This window comes from Meriones unguiculatus, chromosome X (genome assembly GCF_030254825.1).
Source record: "Meriones unguiculatus strain TT.TT164.6M chromosome X, Bangor_MerUng_6.1, whole genome shotgun sequence".
Classification (NCBI taxonomy): domain Eukaryota; kingdom Metazoa; phylum Chordata; class Mammalia; order Rodentia; family Muridae; genus Meriones; species Meriones unguiculatus.
The window spans coordinates 78,452,977-78,470,828 of NC_083369.1; the positions used below are offsets into that span (position 1 = coordinate 78,452,977).

The following is a 17,852-nucleotide window of genomic DNA, read 5'->3' on the forward strand; positions in this document are numbered from 1 at the left end:
TTGATAGAACCTTTTGGAAGCAGAACTAACTGGAGCTATGCTCGTTGTGTGCAGTAGCGTAACCCTGGTCCCTCTTTGTCTAGCTGTCTTTGATTCCTCTTTGTTCCATGAGGAACAAAGTAACAGCTAGTCAAGCAAGTTCAAAAACCTCTGAACCCAGGAACTATAGATTTTTTTCCCATTCAGGCTATTTCCTTCTGTTCTTTGTAATAGTGATTATAACCCTGATTATCATAGTGGTAATGTCAACTCAACAAGGCAGGAAACACCTTAGAGGGTCATCCATTCCACCGGGGTCCTCAGTAGTTAATCTATAAATGTATGCTGTTTATTAAATCTTTCTCTATTTATACAGAGGAGAAAGTCTTGACCTGTCTTAGCTTCTATTAGATGTTCCCTGTAAGAAAAGTTGCTTGGCCTTTTTGATTCTGTTCCTTTATGATACCTCTACTACTCTGACCTATCTTTGTATTCCTTAGGTGCAAATTTGAGGCTCATTACTCAACTTGCTCTTATTGTTAGTGTTACACACCTCTGATGTTTGTCTCTGTATGTGATTTAATAATAGTAATTGCTCACATTTGAGTAGTGATTTGGAGTTTACAAGGCATGTTCAAATATATCTCCTTTGATCCTTATTACTGTTCTGTAAAATAAACAGTCAAGTAAATTTGTCTTGTTCCTTATGTAAAGGATTACACAGATAGTCTTATAATTATGATTGACTCTAAATCCATTGTACTTTAATTGAACAGTCTTGTTCCTTGCCTTGCCATCTCTTGAGCAAAAGGTTCCAGAAACTCCTGAGTGTTTTTCATATTAACTCCCTATGTTGTAACAACTCCTAGTGCTTACAAATGTCCAAGTGTACTGAGAACTTCTACTTCCAGCAACTTCCATTGCCAGACTTGCAACATGCCCTGTATTTGCATGATTGCTTTGACTCTCTTGTTAAGTCTTCATGCCCTTTCCCTGTAATCCTTCTAAGTATAGTCTTGACAGTAACACAGCAGGACTTGCAGATGGATTTGTAGCTCTAGAACTTTTCTTCTGAAGAACATAGGGGGGGACACCCACAATCAGTCTGTTGGAAGCAAATCTGACCTGAAGAGATATTGGCCCTTGGGACTGTGTACTTAAGCAAGTATTTTATTTGTGTATGTGATTAGCTAGAAAAGAAAGACAGTATTCAAGAAAACCTTCCCAACCACAGTTCATCTTCTTGCCAACAAAGAATTCACTTAAGGCTGTTTCTGGGTTCCCCTGTATTATGTGCCTCTATCTGTCCATCTCCTGACTCAAATGTTTCAGACTGTGGTAGCAGCCATCTCCTATTGGGATGACAGCATGTTGACATTTGACAGGTTCCTTCATATCAGCCATAGATGATGACCCAATAGACTCAGGGGTACCTAAGCTTTTTTTTTTTTTTTTTTTTTTTTTTTTTTTTTTTTAGCACTTTAGCATTTTTGAGTTGAACAGTAAATACTTGTGAAAAAACAAGTAAAGTATTCTCAAAAAACTGATAAACATAGATAAAACAAAGATGTTCCAAAGCAAACAAACAAGTAAGTTACAATCTCCTTGCTCCTGCGCCTGATGTCAGACTAGGTATACTTTAAATTTGTCCCACTGTAACTGAGTAGCACGCACAAAACATTTGTCCAGTATTAGGAATTTTAAAAAGAAAAATGAACTAACTGAGGCAGTAACCTGGAAGCAGTAATATTTTAATCCTCTCTTCAGGAAGGATTAAAATACAGAGCAGAGCATATGAGTCAGCATTAATGCCCATATTCTTGGTTGGCACAATGGTGGAATGTAAAGCAAAGAGGATTTCCATTTCTGGGTTTGATTCTGGAGGGTGCTTGTCAAACAAGGCTTTCCTAACAAAGCCATATCTTATACCATACATTCATTAATTCTATAGTTTTGTTCTTTTGCAGTGTGATTTTAGGCTGTGGTGCAAACTCAGCCAGGAGACTCCTTTCTCTAGTAAGATTTCAACTCAGGTAAAAAACCAAGTTTGTACTTCTGAGATAATTATTCTAAAGAAGGTAGTGCTGCTAAAACACAGGCTTGAAGAGAAAAGTTAGCTTTGTGTCGCTCTGAGATGCAATTATCTCTGTTCTGCCTTGGCAAAGATGCTGTGACTGCGGAGCCTACTCAGAGTGACAGATCTGTGTGGGCTGAAGCCCCAGTTTGATCAAGAGGAGGCGGAAGATGGAAATGTCTTTCTTTTTTTCCACCCTCTATGATGGATTCTGATGCTAAGGAAACTATTGCTGGGGACTGTCTTATTGAACAAGCAGCAGGGTGGGGCAGGGTGCAGGGTGTGAAAGTGAGGGAAATAAAAATCGGAGTAAATTTGTTGTAGTCATGGCCCGCAAACATGCAATATCTAATACCAAATTCAATTGCTTCATCCAGTTTTCCACTTTTTTCAAAGTTTTTCCTAGATGCTAGGGTCGACTGAGGTAAGATATTCCACCTCTCAGTTTGAGTGGTAGTGAGAGAGTGTTGAAATGGGCAGAGATAATTGGTTCTTGGACAGTCTTGAACTTGTGCATATATATATATATATATATGCACAAGTTTAATCCTTCCTGAAGACAGGATTAAAATGTTACTGCTTCCAGGTTACTGCCTCAGCTAGTTCATTTTTCTTTTTCAAATTCCTAATACTGGATAAATGTTTTGTGTGTGCTACTCAGTTACAGTGGGACAAATTTAAATTTAAATTGATATATATATATATATATATCAATTTTACATGTTAATTTCACATTTGGCTTATCTGTTTGAGATTCCCTCTTGGTATTCTATCCTGAGAAATCTAGAATACCTGTGAATTCTATGCTGGGATTTTAGTAGTGATGTATAAAGACAGAGTGTACTTGAACTTTAAGAATTTTGATATTGCTGTCTGATTAAAGGTCTTTATCTCAAGCATTATGTCTTGAGAAAATATCACATTCTTGTTCAGCATAGATTGTTGTCTGTGCCACAGAATAGAAATTGATAGTTGGACTCAATCTGGGAGGATTTCTCTGTTGCTTACTTCACAAAATGTAACTCAAGGACTTGCTTAAGATAGCTTCAGTGAAAAAGCAATTAGTGTCTGTTTAGTAACAACACCTACCATTTATTGATTCCTTATTATATGCCAAACTCTTTATGTAAAATTCTCATACATTTTCATGATAACTATCTCATGTTTTTACTCATAGGTTAAAGAAAGTTCTATAGTTCAAGTCCACAGAGGTGGTAAATAGAACAAGATTGACTGGTTGGGTTTTTATTGTGATAAACACATTAAATTGTCCATTTCAAGCCCGTTCTGAGATTTAACCTTTTTGTTAACTTTTTTATAAAATATATTGAGCATTGCTCCTCCCTGAATTTTCCTACCAAGTCTGCCAGGTTTCACCTGTGTCATTTATTTTTTCCAGTATTAGGATTACCAGCATGTGCTGCCATATAAATCCCTTAATTCACCTTAAAAAAAGTATTATATGGCACAGGTTAGCCCGAAAATTACTATGCCTAAGATAAACTTGAACATCTGATCCTCTTGCTGTAGTTTCCCTAGTGCTGAGCTATGGTTGTGTATCATCACATTTGGTTTATACAGTGCTGAGAATCAAACCTAGGGCTTTGTGCATATTAGACAAGCACTTTTTCAAATGAGCTGCACCCAGAGGCTCTGCATACTTTAAAAGTGTAAATTCCCAAGATTTTTTTTTTAAAGAAGAATGTTAATAAAGTTTTGAAATCCTCATTGAGTCAGTTGTGGAGCATTTCATCACCCCAGTTTATCTCAGATAAGTTTACTGTTGATTCTTTTTGATTCTTAACCCTGCTTTAGAAAACCACTAATCTGGTTTATATGTAATTTTCTGGAAGAATATACTTAATTATTCGCTTACATTACATTTGGAGAAAGTGTGTGTGTGGGGGCGATGATTGTGCACATGTGTGTTATACTGCACATGTAGAAGTAAGAATACAGTTTGTGGGAGTTGGTTTTCTCCTTCTGCTGTGAAGTTCCCAGGGATTCAACTCAGGATATCAGTGGGTTCTATGATATAATGGTGACCCTGGACTATGGACTCTAAAACTCAGGATATCACACTTGGCAGCAAATGCTGTACATACTGAGCAATTTTGCTAGTCTTACAAATTATTATTATTATTATTTACAATTTATTCACTTTCTATCCCAGTTGTAGCCCTATCCCTAATCTTCTCCCTGTCCCACCTTCCTTCCCTTTCCCCCCACCCATTCCCCACTCCTAGTCTACTGAAAGAGAGAAAAACCTCCTCTCCTACCATCTGAACCTAGCTTGTCAAGTTTCATCAGGATTGCCTAGATCCTCTTCCTCTATGGCCTGGCAAGACTGCCTGAGGTGATCAAAGATCCAGCCACTGAATTCATGCCAGAGACAGCCCTTGCTCCCCTTACTAGGGAACCCACCTGGAGACTGAGCTGCCTATGGGCTACATCTGAGCAGGGGGTCTAGGTCCTCTTTGTGCATGGTCCTTGGTTGATGCATCAGTCTCTGAAGGCACTCCTGGACTCAGATATTTTGGCTTCGTTGGTCTCCTTGTGGAATTCCTGTCTCCTCTGTGTCCTCTATCCCCCTTTCTTCCATAAGACTCTTTGCACTCTGCCCAAAGTTTGGCTATGAGTCTCAGCATCTGCTTTAATACCCTGCTGGGTGGAGTCTTTCAGAGGCCCTCAGTGGTAGGTTCCTGTCTTGTTCCTTGTTTTCTTCCCCTTCCAATGTCTATCCCGTTTGCCCTTCTGAATGAGAATTAAGCATCTTCCCTAGGGTCCTCCTTGTTGTTTAGCTTCTTTAGGAATATAGATTTTAGTATGTTTATCCTATATTACATGGCTAATATCCACTTATAAGTGAGTATATACCATGATTGTCTTTCTGGTTTTGGTTTCTGGTTCTGGGTTCTGGTTCTAGTTCAGGAGGATCTTTTCTAGTTCCATCTATTTGCCTGAAAATTTCATGATTTCCTTGTTTTTAATAGCTGAGAAGTATTCAGTTGTGTAAATGTACCACAACCTCTGTATCCATTCTTCAGTTGAGGGATATCTGGGTTGTTTCCAGCTTCTGCTATTATGAATAAGGCTGCTATGGAATAATCTGCTTTAAAATAATTTTATGTACATGTACTCCATTTTGTGTATTTATTAACAAGTTGCCTCTACCCATCAGGTATTGTGATTGATGCTACTATGAACACGGAAACATGAATATTTCCTTGAGATTCCTAAAGCACCATATGAACATACTATATTGGAGATTTTTATTATTTTCTCTTAGTTTTTAATTTTTTAATTAAAAAATTTATGGATGAACTCAGGGCCCTCTACATGCTAGACAAACACTCTATGGCTGATCAACACCACTAGAGTGTTAAATTTAAATGTTATTGCTTCCTTTTAAACTTCAGTTTCTGATTGTATATGACCAGTATAAAGACGTAATTACTTTTTGTAAATTTTGAAATCTGTTTTGCCATTTTATTGAGATTACCTATTGGCACTATGTTTGTATTTAGATAAGGACATTGTTAACAAATGGGGATAATTTTACGCTCTTCCTTTTGTAGTTGGTATTCATTTTATTCATTTTCTTTGTCTTATTGGACTAACTAGAAATGATGAAAAAGGCATCCTTGTTTAGAAACAAATCTTATAGGGAATGCCTCGTCTGTCTCCATTAGGTAAAACATTAAATCTTAGTTTTATGGAGGACTTTCCTCATATTTAAGAAAATTATGTTCTAGTTCTTATTAGTTGGATTAGAAATTGTCTATTAACTATTTTTTCATATTTTGCCTTTGTATTGATGAATATGGCAATATGCTTTTGTTTCTTTGAACTTCTTGATGTGTTAGCCTGCAATTATTGATTTTTGAGCATTGAACCTACCTTATATTACTGATGTAAGCTTCTTTTGATTATACAGTTTTAGGATACTTTTTACATTGTCTGACATAGCTTGCCAATTTTTTTTCAGGTATTTAATATTTATATTCACAAGTAATATTGATCTATTATTTTCTGTTTTCAGTTTTAGACAGTGTTGCTTTTACTCTCGGGCTAGTGGAACTAGCTATGTAGCCCAGGGTGGCCTAAAACTCTGGATCCTCCTGACTCAGCTTTTTAAATGCTGGGCTTACAAGCATACACCATAATGCCTTGATATTTTATTTTCTTGCACTATTGACTGTTTTACATCAAGATCATGCTAATGTAATTTAATAAAATGTTAGAAAGTGTTTCAGTTGCCTCTGTTTTCAAGGGGGTGATTCTCCAGAATGAATGTTATCTTTTTTCTTAAAGTGTTGTATGTACTTTTGTAGTAAAAAGTACCATATATTGGCAACTATTGACTGATGGGAGGAGGATTAGCTTCCCCCAGGAATGAGCACCCATATTGGTTTTTCCCATGCAGAGTGATCAGTCCTGACACCATATATATACCACCAACAAAAACAGAGTCAGCAAGTTTCACATGACCTTTGCTGTTCAAAAGAAGGTTGTCTGGTTCAACTTCTCTATGGATGAATCCTCACTGGTTAATGGAGTCTATGGCTAATACTGTTTCTGCTATGTAAAACTGAGTCTCCTTTTCTGTCAGAGTATCTTTTTTTTTTCATCAATAAGATCACCATGTCCTCTCCAGGCAGGAACTGCACGATTAGGTAGAGGTTTAGCTGATCCTGAAAACTACAGAACATTTTCACAACCCACAAACTGTCTGTTTCCAGCAGAATGTCTCACTCTGCACGAACGTGGCCAACCTGCTCATTCTCAAGCTTGTCTGTTTTGTGCAGAATTCTCATCACTTACGCCAGCCGTGTTTCTTTCTTCTGAACAATCTTTCTGACTTTAGCATTTGTACAGGCCTGAAAAAAGCACACAGGACAGAATTTTATAGGAAGCTAAACCACAGCCTGCCAGTGATTTCACTTTTCAGAACGTGAATTCCAAAAGGAAAGCAGAGAACTGGAAAAGAAACCGAAGCCAACTGGCCTTCTCTACAGTGGGCAATCCAGATTACATTGTTCCCGAGGTGTTCATGCAGACAAGGTACAACAAGCTCTGCAACAGGTGGTCACTTGGGATGATCATTTTTGAGATGCTGATAGGCTACTTACCATTTTGCTCTAAGACCCCACAAGAGACATATAAGAAAGTGATGGCAGGGGTTCTAGGTAGAACCCCTGCACAGATGTAGCCCAAGGTAATGTCCAAGTGTGTTCCAGAGTAATGGGAACAGGGACTGCCTCTGACATGAACTGATTGGCCTACTTTTTGATCACCTCACCCTGGTCGGGGAGCAGCCTTACCAGGCCACAGAGGAAGACAATACAGCCACTCCTGATGAGATCTGATAGACTAAGATCAGAAGGAAGGAGAGGAAGACCTCCCCTATCAGTGGACTTAGGGAGGTGCATACATGGAGAAGGGGGAGTGAAGGTGGGATCATGAGGGTAGGAGGGAAGGGTTTATGGGAGGATACAAAGTGAATATAGCATAATTAGTAAAAATTAAAAAAAGAAAGTGATGGCAAACTTTGATCTTTCCCTCAGAAGTTCCTGAATCAGAGAAAGTCAAGGGCTTGATTTTGAGGTTCTGCTGTGAATAAGAACATAGAATTGGAGGCCCTGGAGTTGAGGAAATAAAAAATAATGATATTTTGAAGGTGTCGACTGTGAACATATTAGGGAGAGGTCATCTGTAATATATATTGAAATCAAGAGCATTGACGATACCTCAAACTTTGATGAATTTCCAGAGTTTATTATTCTTTTTTTTTCTTTGCTTACAGTTTTTTTTAATTTTTTAAAAATTTTTATTAATTACACTTTATTCACTTTGTATCCTCCCTGTAGCTCCCTCCCTCCTCCCCTCCCAACTCCTCCCTCCCTCCCTCTCTCATCTCTTCCCATGGCCCTCCCCAGGTCCACTGATAGCTGAGGTCTTCCTTTCCTTTCTTCTGATCCTAATCTATTAGGTAGCTTCAGGAGTTGTCTTCCTCTGTGGCCTGGTAAAGCTGCCCCCTCCTCAGCGGGAGGTGATCAAAGAGCAGGCCAATCAGTTCATGTCAGAGACAGTCTCTGTTTACATTACTATGGAATCCACTTGGACACTGAACTGCCATAGGCTACATCTGTGCAGGGGTTCTAGGTTATCTCCATGCATGGTCCTTAGCTGGAGTATCAGTCTCATTAAAGAGCCCTGTGTCCAGAATTTTTGGTTCTGTTGCCCTCCTTGTGGAGCTCCTGTCCTCTCTAGGTCTTACTATTTCCCACTTCTTTCATCAAATTTCCTGCACTCTGCCCAAAGTTTGGCTTTGAGTCTCATTTGATACCCTGCAAGGTAGAGCCATTCAGTGGCCCTCTGTGGTAGGCTCCAGACTTGTTTCCTGTTTTCTCCTTCTTCTGATGTCCATCCTCTTTGTCTTTCTGAATGGGGATTGAACATTTTAGCCAGAGTTCTCCTCCTTGATTAGTTTCTTTAGGTGTACAGATTTTAGTGGGTTTAACCTATAGCTATACCACTCATAGGCATATATCCAAAAGATGCTTAAGTACACAATAAGGACATTTTCTCAACCATGTTTGTAGCAGCTTTATTTGTAATAGCCAGAAGCTGGAAACAACCCAGATGCCCCTCAACGGAGGAATGGATACAGAAATCGTGGTACATCTACACAATAGAATATTACTCAACAACAACAACAAAAAAATGAAATCATGAATATTGTAGGTAAATGGTGGGAACTGGAAAAGATCATCCTGAGTGAGTTGTCCCAGAAACAGACAGAAAGACACACAGGGTATAAACTCACTCATAAGTGGATCTTAGACATATAATATAAAGTGTGATATTCTTAAGCCCACAGTGACCAAGAGTAATTATCTTGAGACTGACTACAAGAACAAACACGAGGATTTCATCAATTATACATACAAGTACTTCAAGGGCCTGGCATCCAGGAGGTCATACTTTCCTATATGAAGGCAGCAAAATAGGGCCCGTGCTGGAACCCTAAATGGGGCAGATTTCTCTGTACAACATTATGGTTTTCATCTCATGCTCTTGAAAGAACTTCCAGGAAGTTTGTAGAACCCATTATTATCTCATAGCCAAGTCTCTGAAATGTGATTGTAAGTGGATATTCCCCCCACAGTGCACTGGGAAGGTGATAGGACAAAGACAAGCATTTTTCCAGTGACTTGCTCTAAGCCCTGTGAGCCTGTTTGGTAGGTGTTTTAAAGAAAATTTGAATTTCTTAAGTTCATCAGAAGGAAGGGGAAAAACAGCCATCCACTCTTAGCAAGATTATACGCACTGAGTACCAACCAATGCCTGTGCCGTGTTGATATGCACCAGCAAAGCCCACCAAGTATTTTTCTCTTTAAAGCTGAAAATTCTGTAGTTAAAGAAATAACGCAGATGGAAGGGGAGAAGGACCTCCCCAATCATTGGACTGGGGATAGGGCATAGGAGAAGAAGAGGGAGGAAGGGTAGGATTGGGAGGGGATGGGAGAGGGGGATATAGCTGGGATACAAAGTGAATAAACTCTAATTAATAAAAATAAAATTAAAATTCAAAAAGAAAAATACTTATGCAATAATGAAAGTCTGTGTGAACAGCCAACAGTATTGCTGAAGGAACCATCTCTCTCCTGCAGTGCCAGCAGTTTCTCACCGTACCTCAGCCTGGGCAAGTGGCTTTCCACAGCCTTCATTCATGGTGTGCTTTACTTGTGGTACTAAGGCAAAGACCCTGACTCACTGACCTGTCTTCTTATCCAAAGACTCATGCTGCAATTCTGACTGTTGGTGGAGGTACTAGTATGGTCCTTTGTTGCTCTTAGAAAGCCCACAAAGCCATTGGGCACTGCCAAGGAGTTCTGGACCATGTGGACAGCCCTCATTTCTCTTTGCAGCTCTATGAGAAGGTTTTGAAACACATGCTGTCTACCAGCAATACCTGCAAGTACAACCAGAGAAGCTTGTTCCTGAGAACATAATAGGGAATTCAGTGGGGGTCAGATGCTGCTGTTCAAGATCTCACAGCCTCCTTGGATGTCAGGGTGGAACCAGCCTGCTGAGTAGTACTTGTGCTCATTCCTTAATACATGGTGCAACTGTGTTAATCTTGTTATTTCCATATCCCAAGTTTAAGTGGCCATTTTGCCTTGGAACCATGATTAACCTTTTTTTTTTTTTCCTTTGCGGATGCCTTCCCAGGGCATATTTGCCTCTCCACCCAAAGAGGTTGCCTGCAGCTTGGCTGACCTGGCTTCTCCACTGTGGTATTCTCTCCTGAGAAACAGTAAGTTTAGCACAAAGTACCTTCTCTGTCACAGCTGCTGCCACATTTAGAAGACTTTTATGCTGCATCAGAAAAATGTGGAGATTCCATATTAATGCATCATTAGAGTTTGGTTTTACAGGTTGATGACTGTTAAACCATTATTTGCACCTGTTTATAAACTTGCAATTTCATGGATAAGCTACAACCAGGACCTGCTCTGCCAGTTGTGAAGGTCAGCTCTGTCCTAGCTCAGCCATTCAGAGAAGAGAAACTGCTTTGGGTAGTCTTGTCTCAGATGAAGAAAAAGGAATGTTAGAGAGGTCTTAAATCTGGGTAAGGGTGTTTGGTGTGCTAGCTCCTTTATCTTCTAGTCAGAGCCTGCTAGTGTAGACACAGAAGGTCCTGTGTGGAGCTTTGAGCTCACTTTGTATTGCCAAACATTTGGGATCCTAGTCCCTGTGTGTTTGCATGTGTGTGGTGAGCATGGGAGATGTAATAGGGTCGTGGTAGAGCCTGTGTGCTGGGGACGGTTCATTTTTGGGGAAATGCCCACATTTTAATCATTCAACTTTTGAATAAACTGTGAAAACAGTAAAAAAAAAGTCAGCAGTCTCTCTCTCTCTCTGTGTCTCTGTCTCTCTCTCCCAAAGAAAAAGAAGCTATCAATTTGAAAGTATGGTAGCAGTTTAAAAGAGGTTAACTAGGTTAGTGTAGAGGGAGGAAAAGAGGGAGCAAGTAATGCAATTTTATTTAAATTAAAAATATTTAAAGAGAAATAGAATGCCTGCACATTTATAGTCTAGTCATGGTAAATTTTGGGTCAAAGTTTTTGTTGGTGGTTTAGTGTTCCTCCCCCTCCACTAGAAGTCCTATCTACTTAGAACATGGCCTCTTCAGTCCCCATGACCCAACCTACTAGGAGTCTTAGCTAGAGTCACCCCCATATTCTCCCAGGAGCCTACCCTGTCCTAAGTCTTCAGCTTGTCTCAGAGATGCTCCCACACTTGGTTTCTTTTCTGTCACCAATCAGTCTGATCTCCTTCCTACACTCTCCCCACATCTGATCCCCATCCTCATTTCCCTCCACACTCCCTCTGCTATCCTGTTCCCTCTCTTCATTCACATCTTCTGTTTATTCTATTTCTCTTTTGGAGTGAGATTCAAGCATCTCCTCTTAGGCTCTCCTTGTTCTTTATATATTTTGGATATTAGCCCTCTGTTGGGTGTAGGCTGTCATTTTTGTTCTATTGACAGAATCCTTTGCCATACAAAAGCTCTTAAGTTTCATACGTTTCCCTTTATTGATTGTTGATCTTAGAACCTGTGCTGTTGGTGTTCTGTTCAGGAAGTTGTCTCCTGTGCCAATGAGTTTAAGGTTCTTCCTACTTTCTCTTCTAATAGGTTTAGCTTTTCTGAGTTTCTGTTGAGATTGAGGGAATGTCCAACCAATGCTTGGCCCAACTTGAGAACCACCCAGTGGGAGAGAGGCAGCACATGACACTAATAACAATACTATGCTATGTTTGTAGATGGGAGCCTACCATAGTTGTCTTCTGAGAGACTTCATACAACAGTGGAAGGACACAGACACTGAGACTCACAGCTAAACATTAAGCAGAACAGGAGGGACGGAGTGGGAGGGGGAAGAGCCTTGTGTAAAAGTCAGGGAAAGATAGAAGGACCCTGAGGGGACAAGAACTCTAGAAGAAGACAAACAGAGTCAACTAACCAGGTCCCAGGGAGGAGCATATGAAGACTGAAACACCAATCAAGGACGATGCATGAACTGTACCTATTCCTGCTACACATATGTAGTCTTTGGGCAGCTTAGTTCTCAAATGGGTTCCCTAGTTTAAAGAGCATGTCTCTGACATGGACTCTGTTGCCTGCTTTTTGATCACTTCTCTCTGGCAGGGCTGCTTTGCCAGACCTTGGTGGGAGACGATGGGCTCAGTCCTGATACGACTGACTTGATATGCTGTTGTGAGTGCACCTTTTTTCTTAGAGTAGGGGTGGGGGGTAAAGGGAAAGAGAGGAGTGTGGGGGTGGGTGCAGAGGAGGGAGGGGCTACAATTGCGATGTAAAGATAAGTTTATAAATAAAAATGAAAAAAAAATCTTAGGCTAAAACATAGTTTTACCACTTTTGAATAAAAGAAAAGAAAGGAAAATAAAATGAAATAAAATTTGTAACAAGTTAAAAATAAAACTACTGTATCACAATATGAGTTTTGATAGTTTTTAAACATGTATTCTGTCTCTTGTTCTATTTTAATAATCACAATACTATTTAGTATTTCTTTCATCTTAGTGGTTTGCTTTTACTTAAATTGTCAAAATAAGGATTTTAGAGTTTTTCAGTGTGGCAGATTTTCAATGTTGATGAAAAATCCATGAGAAAATCAATAGTTTAGTGGTTTGCATGGATGTTTGGCGGGCTCTACTGTGATGGAGATGTGTAGTATAACATAATAGCTTATCTCATGACAGGAGGTAGGGAAAAAGAAAGAGAGGATACAATATATGTCTAATGATTTAACTCTGTAAGGAGGTTCTACCTCTTACTTTCTGCCAGTTCTCAATAATGTCATTATATTATAAGTCCCCTAAAGAACTGTTTCATTAATGAAGATAGGGCTCTCAGGTTGTAATCAATCTTCCCAAAATAATCACCTGGCAAGCAAATTCTTGTAACAGACATTTTGTATTCTAACCACTATACTTTACTACATGTTTGGTGTTTTTGAATCACTAATATCCACATATTTCATTCCTGGAGTAATATCTATACTTCCTATCCTTTTTCACTTTTATTATACTTTTGTTAATTTCTTCTTGTTTAAATTAAAAAATTATATATGTGTATTTTACTCACATAAAATGACCTCATCCCTCCAATATCCCCTGTTTCACATGCCCTTTCAAATTCATGGCCTCTGTTTATTTAATTATATATATATATATATGTATATATATATATATATATATATATGAATATGTAGGTGTAACATACTGAGTCTGTCTAGGGTTGTTCCTATGTATATGATTTCAAGGTTGAAAACTTAGTAATGGATAACAAGTTTAGGGGTTCTTCCTTGAGGAAGACTATTTCTCTTGCTTTCAGCATTTCTTAGTTGCTAATGATTTCTTGTCTAAAGTTGAGGTCTCATCAGATTTCCCCTTTCCATGTCAATAAATCTATTGATATCCATCTTGTGCAGGTCTTGTTTGTGCAGCCATGCTGATGATACTTCATATGTACAGTTTCTTTGACATTCCTAGGATAGAAAATCTCACAGCAAACTTTCTATTTCCCTGGCTCTTAAAAATACTTCTGCCTATTTGCCAGTGATCCCTGAACCTTAGGCATAGTAGTAATTAATATCATGTAGATAAATTAGTTGGGGCTGTGTATACAATTAGAAACATTTATAATGTAGTTAGATTTTAATCTGATTTAGCAAAGTGTTGGTTATATATTTACCCCCAAGATTTATGAGTTTACAAACCAGGTTTAGTAGGCTAGGCATTCCAGTGCCAGGCAAAATGTCACATGTTGAGTGGGCCTAATGCCCAATTAGAGAGTTGTAAGTTACCACAGGTATTTGTGCACTGTTGCACCCTTAGGTTTCTTGTAACATACTTGTCATGATTTGGTTCATAGTAATCATAGCCAGGTAGGGCTATTGTTTTCTTTTGTCTTTAAAGCTCGTGTAGTATTTTCTGGTAGTAGAAAATTAGTTCTTAGGGAGGAGTCATTCAGTCCACATGCAGCTCAGTTCCTCTGAGTTCTTTGTCAGAAGTGTATGGTATCTCAGCGATAGGGATTCCACCTCTGAGAGGCAACCAAAAGTATTGCCTATATGGTTTTTTGGGTCTCTTAATTACCTCTGACCAACAATTCTAAAGAGATTCTTGTGTGTGATGTTAGATTTTTAAATATATATATGTATATATGTATATACATATATACATACATACATATATACATACATACACACATTTTGTGGCTCATGGAGGGAGTATTGTCATCCCAGATGGGAAAACATTATTTAAAGTTTATATTTATATATGTGATCTTGTTTATCATGGTCTAAGAACCACCTCTTAGGTTTGCTGGTTCTTTGTAATCATTTATATGTTTCTATCTCATTAATTTCAACTCTGGTTTTTGTTATTTATTTTAATTTAATTTTATTTATGTATTTATTTATTACACTTTATTCACTTTGTATCCCCTCTGCAGCTTGCTCCCTCATCTCCTCCCAGTCCTACCCACCCTCCCTTTTCTCCCCCTATGCCCTTTCTTTAGTGCCCTGATAGGAGAGGAGATCCTTCCCCTTTATCTGACCCTAGATTATCAGTTTTCATCAAGGCTGACTTCATCATCTTCCTTTGTGGCCTGGCAAGTTTGCATATTCCAGAGGGAGGTGATCAGAGAGCCTGCCACTGAGTTAATTTAAGAGATAGCCTCTACACCCCCTTACTAAGGTACTCACTTGGAAACTGAGCAACCTATGGGCTTCCTTTGAACAGGGGGTCTAGGTTCTTTCTGTGCATGGTCCTTGGTTGGAGTATTGGTTTCTGCAGCACCACCACCCCCAGTCCCACGTATTTAGGCTCTGTTGTTCTTTGTTCTCTTTGTGGAGTTCCTGTCCCCTTCAGGTCTTTCTATCTCCCTCTTCTTCCATGAGGATTCTGGCACTCTACTCAAAGTTTGAATATGAATCTCAGTATCTCCTTCAATACTCTGGTGGGTAGAATCTTTCACAAGTCCTCTGCGGAGGGCTCCTGTCCTGTTTCTTGTCTTCTCCTACTTCCGATTTTTATCCTGTTTGCCCTTCTGAATGAGGAATAAGCATCTTCCCTAGGTTCCTCCTTGTTGTTTGGCTTCTTTAGGACTATAGATTTTAGTAGGTTTATCCTATATTATATGTCTAATATCCACTTATAAGTGAGTATCATATGTGTCTTTCTGGTTCTGGGTTACCCTACTCAGGATGATCTTTTCTAATTCCCACTATTTGCCTGCAAATTTCATTATTTCCTTGTTTTTAACTGCTGAGAAGTATTCTATTGTGTATGTACCACACTTTCTGTATCCATTCCTCTACTGAGAAACATGTAGGTTGTTTCCAGATTCTGACCATTACAAATAAAGCTCCTATGAACATAGTTAAACAAATGTGCTTCTTTATTGAATGGTGGGGCATCTTTTGCTTATATGCCTAGGAGTGGTGTAGCTGGATCTTGAGGTAGCACTATTCTTAATTTTCTGAGAAAGTGCCAGATTGATTTCCAGAATGGTTGTAGAAGATTACATTCCCACCAGCAATGGAGGAGGGTTACCCTTTCTCCTCACCCTCTCCAATATGCATCATCCCTTGAGTTTTTGATCTTAGTCATTCTGATAGGTGTGAGGTGAAATCTCAGGGTCGTTTTGATTTGCATTTCCCTGATGACTAAGTATGTTGAGCATTTCTTTAAGTGTTTCTCTGCCATTTGATATTCCTCTGTTGAGAATTATCTGTTTAGCTTTATACCCCATGTTTTAATTGGATTACTTGGTTTGTTGGTGTTTAACTTTTTGTGTTCTGGATATTATGGATATTAGCCCTCTGTCAGATGTAGGGTTAGTGAAGATCCTTTCCCAGTCTGTAGGCTGTTGTTTTGTTCTGACGACAGTGTCCTTCGCTTTATAGAAGCTTTTCAGTTTTCTGAGGGCCCATTTATTAATTGTTGATCTTAGAGGCTGGGCTATTGGTGTTCTGTTCAGGAAGTTGTCTCCTGTGTCAATGAGGTCAAGGTTCTTGGGCAGTTTTTCTTGTAACAGATTTAGTGTGTCTGGTTTTATGTTGAGGTCTTTGATTCACTTGAACTTTAACTTTGTGCATGCTGTATAAAATGGGTTGATTTTCATTTTTATACATGTAGACATCCAGTTAAACCAGCACAATTTGTTAAAGATGCTGTCTTTTTTTCCATTGTATTGTTTTGGCTTCATCATCAAAAATTAAGCTTCCCTACCTAGGTGGGTTTATTTCTGGGTCTTCAGTTTGAGTCCATTGATTTACCATTCTTTTTCTATGCCAGTACCAAGCCATTTTTATTACTGTTGTTCTATAGTAAAGCTTGTGATCTGGGATGGAGATACTTCCAAAAGTTCTTTTATTGTTCAGGATTGTTTTAGCTATTCTAGGTTTTTTTTTTTGTTTGTTTGTTTGTTTTTGTATATGAAATTGAGAATTATTCTTTCAATGGCTGTAAAAGTTTGTGTTAGTATTTTGATGGGAATTGCACTGAATCTATAGGTTGCTTTTGGTAGTATAGCCATTTTCACTATGGTATTCCTATCAATCCATGAGCATGAAATATTTTTACATCTTCTGATATCTTCTTCAATTTCTTTCTTTAGAGACTTGAAGTATTTTCATATAAGTCTTTTGCTTGCTTGGTTAGACTTACACCAGGGTACATTCTGTTATTTGTAGCTATAATGAAGGGTTTTGTTCACCTAATTTCTTTCTCAGCCCATTTGTCTTTTGTATAGAGGAGGACTTCATACGTTTTTGTGATATTTGAATCTAGCCACTTTGCTGACACTGTTTATCAGCTGTAGGAGTTCTCTGGTAACTTTTTAGGGTCACCTATGTATACTATTATATCATCAGTGAATAGTAATACTTTGACGTCTTCCTTTCTGATTTGTATCCCTTTGATAGCCTTTAGCTGTCTTATTGCTTAGCTAAGATTTCAAGAGCTATGTTGAAAAGATATGGGGAGAGAGGACAACCTTGTCTTGTTCCTGATTTCAGGGGCATTGATATAAGTTTCTCTCCATTTACTTTGATGTTGGCTATAAGCTTGCAGTGTATTTTCTTTATTATGTTTAGTATGTGTCTTGTATCCCTGATATCTCCAAGACTTTAAACATGAATGAGTGTTGGATTTTTAGTCAAATGTTTTTTTTTTTTTTTTTTTTTTTTTTTTTTTGGCATCTAAGGAGATGAGCATGTGTGTTTTTTCCTTTCAGTTTGTTTATATAGTGGATTACACTGATGTATTTTCATATCTTGAACCACCCATGTATGCCTAGATGAAGCCTACTTTGTTGTGATGGATGATAACTTTAATGTGCCCTTTGATTCTGTTTGTGAGTATTTTATTGAGTATTTTTGCGTTAATGTTCATAAGAGAGATAGTTTTGAAGTTCTTTTTTTGTTGGGTATTTGTGTGGTTTAGGTAAGAACCTGACTGTGGCCTCAGAGAATGAGTTTGGTAATGTGCCTTCTGTTTCTATGTTAGCTCTTCTTTGAAGGTCTGGTAGAAATCTGTGCTGAAACCATCTGGCCCTTGGCTCTTTTTGATGGGAGACTGTTGATGACTGCTTTTGTCTCTTTATGAGATATAGGATGATTTAATTTAATTACCTGCTCTTGATTCAGCTTTATTAATGCAATTTATCAATAAAATTGTCCATTTCATTTACATTTTC

The 17,852-nt window shown here is 38.5% G+C and overlaps 1 pseudogene; it reads left to right on the plus strand.

The window, feature by feature from the left end:
- The first annotated feature begins 2,257 nt into the window (after positions 1 to 2,257).
- LOC132649885 (serine/threonine-protein kinase 38-like) lies at positions 2,258 to 10,588 on the plus strand (annotated as a pseudogene).
- Positions 10,589 to 17,852: the final 7,264 nt, after the last annotated feature.